The following is a 7,806-nucleotide window of genomic DNA, read 5'->3' on the forward strand; positions in this document are numbered from 1 at the left end:
GCCACTATCATTTCAGGTTTTTTGTTACAGGCAGGTGAACTTAATGCAAATCAATAGGATGTCCTTCAGATGAGATATCTTGGGTAGAAAATATCTGGCTACTCCAGTCACTGCAGCAAATCCACAGAACGGTTACACTCAATCTGCACATGCACCTTTTTAAAAGTCCTCCATAGGGGGGCGCCTGGGTGGCGCAGTCGGTTAAGCGTCCGACTTCAGCCAGGTCACGATCTCGCGGTCCGTGAGTTCGAGCCCCGCGTCAGGCTCTGGGCTGATGGCTCGGAGCCTGGAGCCTGTTTCCGATTCTGTGTCTCCCTCTCTCTCTGCCCCTGCCCCGTTCATGCTCTGTCTCTCTCTGTCCCAAAAATAACGTTGAAAAAAAAAAAATTAAAAAAAAGTCCTCCATAGGACTGTATGTGTCAGGGACAGGCAAAGCTGTAAGACTTCATTCTGTCCTCCAGTGGCTTATAGAGGAGAGAGACTCTAGTCAGAACACAAGATGGTGGTAATAAAAGAAAAGTAGGCAAGTCCATTTTGGAATTTATAGAAGAAAAGTAAAGTGGTAAAACCTCAGACTGAGAGCAATCCTGGGGGTTATACCACCAGAGTTTCAGAGCCCAGAGCACCTCATCTCCAACCTAAGACCATCAAGTCCCTGCTTCTTCTTTTCTTTAACTACAGCCTGCTCCAGGCTGTACTCAAAGCACCCAGTACTGCTTCTGGGAATTCCTGATACCACTGCCCAGCAATAGAGACCTTGAGAGAGAACAAGTCCTGAGGTGGGGACCAGTAAATGGAATCAAAGGGATGTAAGTGTGGAGATGGAGAGAAGATGTGGCCCTGGTTCTGTATTTTAAATAGATGGATGCATTTCTCATAAAAAACATTCCTGCCCTTGTTTGCCAGGCTTTCTTGGTTACACTGCAGGTTGGAAAGATATGTCTGACCAAAGAACTACCTACCATAATTTCTAACATCACTTTGAAGAGAAATGCATTCCAGTTATAAACAACCAATTAACAAAATCTTTCTTAAAACATAACCATTCATTCATTCAGTAACTATTCCTTAAGAGCCTACTAGTTGCAAGTACTGTTCTAGGTGCCAGTAGTAATGCAGCAGTGAAGAAAATAAAGTGAAATCCTTCCTGTTAAGAAACATTCTTGTGGCGCCTAGCTGACTCAGTCAGTAAAGCATGCAATTCTCAATCTCAGGGTTATAAGTTCAGGCCCCATGTTGGGCATGAAGCCTACTTAAAAAAAAATTCTTTAAAACTTGTAAATAAAGCAAAAACAAGGGTGGCAGTTCCTTTTAATATCATGGGAGGGCATTGTTTATCAGGATCACCCAAGGATGATTTAATATCCTAGGGGGAATACACTTTGTTCAAATCACTGTTCTGATTAAAGGTCTCAGTCTTAGTGAAGTTACATGTTCCCCCCACCCCCCCCGCCCATAAAGATGCAAATAGTTTCTGTCCAGTATAAAAGACAAACACAAAGGTTACAATTAATTGCCTTGAAGAACATTAACCAGTTTTGTATCTAACCTAGCAATTTTACTCTAACATTTCTTTATTAAATTGGAGCCAACGTTACCAATTTTCTGGGTCCCTACTAATTACTTATTTGAACAAAATCTTTGGTATGTGTTCATTATATATTTGTATGACAACCATTTTTTTTAACTTTTTGAAAAATTATACTTCAATAATCTTTTCATGGAGTTTATAATGCAGTTACATAGCTTCTCTCTTTGCTCTTTTCCCTCTCGTTTGGAGTTCAAACTAGTGGGCTACCATGTCATAATGCTTCCTATTCAATTTTTTCTTTCCTTAGGCTTTTTTGGATAGCAAATGGAGGAGACTAGAATATGTCACCCTCAAATATTCCTCTTTGACATAAAAATTGTTTCAAGCTTAAGGCAATGAAGAAGCAGCAAACTCTTCTCTCTACTTGCCCTCTTTCTGCCTATAGGAAATTCTCCTGTAGGAAATTCTCCTTTTTCTGCAAACAGGTGTATCAGCTCAAGAGCAATAAAAAAGAAATCTGCAAACAAACCTTACTCCATTAGCTTCCTCCCACATATTTACCTTCCCTCAGTTTGCCACCTTGGAAGCCTGGAATGACTTTCCTCTGTCCTGTTGTTTCTCTATAAATTTACTGTTCTTTGTCGAAGATACTACACAAGCAAGAGTTCTAAGCCACTACTTTGAGTTACTCTTCAAGTTTCTCCTGTGTGATGTGCACTGCACACATTAAATTGTTTGCTTTTCTCTCATTAATTTGTCTTTTTGTAAAAAGCCCAGCTAAAAACCTAAGATGGGAAGACATAAAATTTTGCCTCCCCTACATAAAGAAACAGATCACTTTCTGAATGTTTGTGACTCCAGGGCACCTGGGTGGCTCAGTTGAGCATCCAACTCTGGTTTCCACCTCAGATCATGATCCCAAGGTCGTGGGATTAAGCCCTGCCTCAAGCTCTGCACTGAGGGTGGAGCTGCTTGGGATTCTCTCTCTCTCTCCCTCTGCTCCTCTCCCCTGCTTATACTATCTCTCTCTCTCTCTCTCTCTCTCTCTCTCTCTCTCTCTCTCTGTCAAAAATAAATAAATAATTAATTTAAAAAATAATGTTTGTGTCTCCACTCCCCTAATTCATATGCTGAAACTCTAATCATAATGTGATGGTATCTGGAGTTGGGGCCTTTGGGAGGTAATTAAGTCATGAGGGTGGAACCTTCATGATAAGATTAATGCCCACATAAGAAGAGGCCAGAAGAGCTGGCTCTCTTCTTCTACCATGTAAGGATACAAAAAGTCAGGAATCTGCAGCCTGGAAGAGGACCTTCACCAGAGCCCAAACCTGCTGGCACCCTGATCTCATATTTCCAGCCTCCAAAACTGTGAGAAATGTATCTCTATTGTTGATACATCACCCAGTCTATGGTAATTTGTTATAGCAGCCTGAACTAAAACATCCCCCTTACAAGTTTCATTTTGACTCTGTCTTTGCAAAGCAGATGGCAAACAATTATTGAAGCCACCATCATCTAGTCTGGTTGCAAGTAAGCATGCAAGTGTTTAAGGTTTGATTTTTATAGATCAAGCAGAGGACCAAAAAAGGTGGTTTCAGCAGCAGGTAATGAATCCATTGGCTACAAAAGAAAAAACAGCCTTTCCTGGCTCTCAGTGTATTATTAAATCACTCCTTTTATATGACATCCCTTTCCCCCCCTCACTGTCTTTAGAGAGAACACTGTAACTGAGGTGGGCAAAGTCAAAGTTCTTATGAGGGTGAAATGAAAGATTCAGAAACTCCAGGTGCACTTTGTCATGCAGCCCAGTAGTGAGGACCTGAGATGACTTAGCAATATCTTTGTACTTTGTGCCAAATGCACCCATATTTACCTTTTGTGGGTTTTTTTTTTTTTTAACTCTCTTCTCTTTTGTTCTCTTTTTTATCATCATTTTTTTTAAGTTTATTAATTTTTTCTGAGAGAGACAGAGATAGTGACAGTGGGAGAGAGGCAGAGAGAGAAAGAGACAGAGAATCCCAAGCAGGCTCTGGACTGTCAGTACAGAGCCTGGAGCCCAATGTTTAAGACACTGTGAGATCATGACCTGAGCCAAAACCAGGAGTTGGGTGCTCAAGCGACTGAGCCACCCAGGTGGCCCTTATCATTATATTTTAAATGTTTATTTATTTTTGTGAGGGTGGGAGGGGCAGAGAGAGGGAGACAGATGATCTGAAGCAGGCTCTGTGAGCCTGATTCTCTTCTTTATTATTTTGATATTTATTTAAGAAATCTTTATTGAGTGCTTATTCTATATGAACCATTGTGGCAGTTAGGAATTAAATGGTAAGTCAAACCATAATCCCTACTTCTCACAGAGTTTACAGTGATTCTCCATGAATAATATGACAACAATAACTAATACACATAAAATGATTATTATATGCTAGGCATTCTTCTAAGAACTTTAAATTTATTGTTTAATTCACACAACTAGAAAGGTATTGTCATCACCATTTTATAGATGAGGAAACCAAGGCACAGAAAGTAAGAAATTTGCCCAAAGTCACATGGCTACAGTGGTTGAGCTTGTATCCTTCTTGCCACCCTTTTATTGTCTTTACTAATGCAGATGTCACCTGAGGTGTTATACTAATTCATTTATCTATTAATTCATCCACTCTTCACCCTGTTATTAAGCATCTTTGATGATTTAGGAATGTGGCCATGGTTTCCAGCAAACAAGGAGTTAGGAAGTCCTTGTCATGGAGTCAATCACAGTTTCCTGAGAGGGAAAGGCCCATAAACACATAATTCCAGCACAACCTGTTAGGTACAAAGCAGGGCTATGTACCAAGTGAAACGTAAACAAAGAAGCAGGAGTGACTAACTTTTGTCCGGGGTTGTTGAGAAAGACTTCACAGAGCAGAGAAATTTTTATTAGTGTCTTAAAGGCTAAATAGCAACTCATTAAAGACTAATAGGGAGATCAATCCAGAGAAAGGAAAGAACACAAGGAGAAGCCTGGAGTCATGCCAGGGCCAGGTGTGTGGGTGATGATGGTGCAGGTGGGTGAGGAGCAAGACTTAAGGATCAGAAGTCGAGTTAGGGTTGGCACTGCAGTCCCAGAGACAGCCACCACCCATCCTGACGCCACTGACCCTGAGCCAGAGATGGCTGTGCCTCCCACGTGTGCTCATTTTGGCAAATCTGCGAGAGATGTCTTCACCAAGGGCTAGGAATTTGGCTTAATAAAACCTGATTTGAAAACAAAACCTGAAAAAGGACTGCAATGTGCCAGCTTAGGTTCAGCCAACACTGAGACCAACCACTAAAGTCAGCATCAGCCTAGAAACCCAGTATAGATGTATCAAGCACGGTCTGACGACCTTGGAGAAATACAACACAGACAACACTCTAGGCATGGAGATATTTGTGGAAGACCAGCTTGCATGTGTACTGAAGCTGACCTTTGATTCATCCTCTCACCAAGCACAGGGTGGGAAGGTGGGAGGAGGATGCTAAAATCAAGACAGGGTGTAAGCAGGAGGCATCAACCTGGATGTGGATTTCCCCATGGCGGGGCCTTCAGACCGGGTCACTCAGGTGCCACATCAAAACGACTGGCTCGCTGGCTCCCAGATGAATTCTGAGACCACAAAGTCTGGAGGGACCCTCTTGCTGGAGGGACCACAGCAACTCTGTGGTTGGCTACAAGACTGATGAATTGCAGCTTTACACTAATGTAAATGACAGGATGGAGGCTAGTGACTCCTTTTATCAGAAGGTGAACAAGAAATTGGAGACCAATGTTAATCTGGCCTGGACAGCAGGAACTAGTAACGCTGACTTCGCAATAGCAGCCAAGTATCAGATGGACCCTGATGCCTATTTCTCCACCACAGTGAACAGCTCCAGCCTGATAGGTTTAGAACACATTCAGACCGTAAAGCTAGCTGTCAGACTGACTGTGTCAGAGTGATGCTGTCAGCTCTGCTGGATGGCAAGAATGTCACTGCTGGTGGCCACAAGCTTGGTCTATGACTGGAAGGCAAGCATAATCAAAGGCTATACAATCATTTCATTTTAAACTATTTTACAGCATAGCTACCCTCAGAATTTAGTGTACCTTTTAATGTTTGTCTGGAATGCAATAATGCTAAACATCATGTTGAACCTCCATATTAAATGATTCCACTTTAAGGTGTTACTCTTTCAGAGGTACAGAAGAAACCCAATTCCAAACAAGATCCTTTCAGCTGTGGACTTGGGGGGAACTTGGTGGCCTCTAGAAATGTCAGGGCTTTTTTTTTTTTTTTTTTTATCTAGAAACAGCTGCTAGTGGAAGTTGATAATTACAAACTGTCATTAAGTAAATGAATGAAATTGTGACTTCCTGAGAAGTGAACCTTAGTTTCCTACCCCATGAAGGAGAGGCTTGTTGTTTGATGGTGTGTACAAACTCATCTGAAAGAGACTTTTTTAGGCAGATTTTCATGACCTGTTTCCACCCCAGTCCATCACCTCTTTTACACCAAAAATAGTCTGCAATGCATGGTAGCTGAGTTTTTTGTTTTGTGAGTGTGTGTGTGTGTGTGTGTGTGTGCACTCGAACGCCGTTTTGAGATAGAGGTGGATGAAGCCAGTAATTCAGGACTTTATCTCCTTTCATGTTGTGTTTTTTTGCCCTTGCACCAGATGAAACAGCTTCTAAGAGTTCTAGCTGCAAGCAGAGAAGAGTCTCTGTGACTGTAATCACATGGTGACATCATTCAGAATCTAAATTGGACTTCTGTTATATTCTTGCCACTCGGTTTATTTTTTAGCAGTTTAACCGGTGATTTTAGAGTCTTCCATTTTGGGTAGAATAAGATCCTCCTTTAAAATGCTATAATTAACATAACTTACAGTGAAACTTGAACAAAATATTAGAACCTCAAAAAAAAAAAGAAATTGAGTTGGAAACAAAGAGTGATTATTGACGATACTCAAAGGGGTTTAAACTGGGGATTAATACATACAGATCTGTATTGTAGAGATTCTTTGGCACCATTTTGAAGAAGATTAATGCTAGAAGATCCCAAGGAAAGTTAGAACAAATTGGTAGCTATTGCAGCCATCTAAACATTATTTCAGTTATGGAAGAGTATTAATTCAGAATTAATTCAATTTCTTCACACAACCCCCATAAAGTAGGTGTGACCATATGCCATTTTACAGATGAAGAACTCAGTGAATAGAGAGTTGCCAAATGGTATACAGCCAGTAAGTGGAGTCATGTTTCACACCCAGGCAATCTGTGTCTGCATTTTTAGAGCCTTCGGGAATAGGGGTGGAGTGCTGTACTGGAGGTGGGGTTAGGGGATACAGCCCATTACCAGGGCAAACTTTCTTACAAATCCCCTTTAAATATCTTTCTCTCTTCCTAGAGTTTACACTCACTCTGGCTGCTAATCTCTCTGCTCTAAGGGCTATTGCTGTCACACTGCTTTTCTTGAGAACTTCTTCCTTCTCCTGCCTGGCTGTTTATATTCCACTTAGCTCTGAGAATGTGACCCCCCTACCCCCCTTGGCCTAAGCACCCTCCTAGGCTAAGTGAAATCTCCAGATTTGACCTTTTTTTTCTGAAGAGAATCAAACCCTGCTTTCAATTCTGGAGAAAGTGGATAGGAGGAGAAGTCTAGGAACTTGAAGGCATTAAGATGTTGGATTTGATTTCAGGTTTGTTTATTTTTGTGGTATCTCAGAGATATTCAAGTAGAGATGAGAAAAGAAGAGAGAAGCCAGAGGTTTGAATTTTTTCTTTTGAAAATACTTATTAATTATTTGTTTGCAGACACTTAACAGGAGTTTTCAAATACCATCTCCCTGGCCATTACCTCTAGTATTTTGGAAGGCAGCCTTTGTACACAGCTAGATATTTTTTCTAAATAACTTCGAAAAGGAAACTAAACCAGTGAGTCAGTGGCCAAGTTCTAACAGTCTATTATTTTTAATATAGGATTTTTTCTGAAGATAGTTTATAATACATGTTCTGAAATTTGCAATTTCCTCAAGTTTAAAGACCCACATAGGGACAGATGTCATAATATTTGTACAAAAAATTTGATAAATACATGTAGGTAAAGGTTGTATTTTTTTATTTTTAATGTTCCCAATAAAGAAAAGTTGCATGTTTACTAAAGAGAATATAGAATACAGAAGTTAAAAAATGTATCATACTGTCATATATAGCTTTATGAACATTTGTGCATATTCTCTTCCATATTACTTCCTTCTTTTTCTTTCTTTTT

At 40.5% G+C, this 7,806-nt stretch overlaps 1 pseudogene; it reads left to right on the plus strand.

Annotated features, from left to right (window-relative positions):
• The first annotated feature begins 4,509 nt into the window (after window positions 1–4,509).
• Window positions 4,510–5,620, plus strand: LOC125922387 (voltage-dependent anion-selective channel protein 1-like; annotated as a pseudogene).
• Window positions 5,621–7,806: the final 2,186 nt, after the last annotated feature.

The sequence above is a fragment of the Panthera uncia genome, chromosome B1 (genome assembly GCF_023721935.1).
Source record: "Panthera uncia isolate 11264 chromosome B1, Puncia_PCG_1.0, whole genome shotgun sequence".
Lineage (NCBI taxonomy): Eukaryota > Metazoa > Chordata > Mammalia > Carnivora > Felidae > Panthera > Panthera uncia.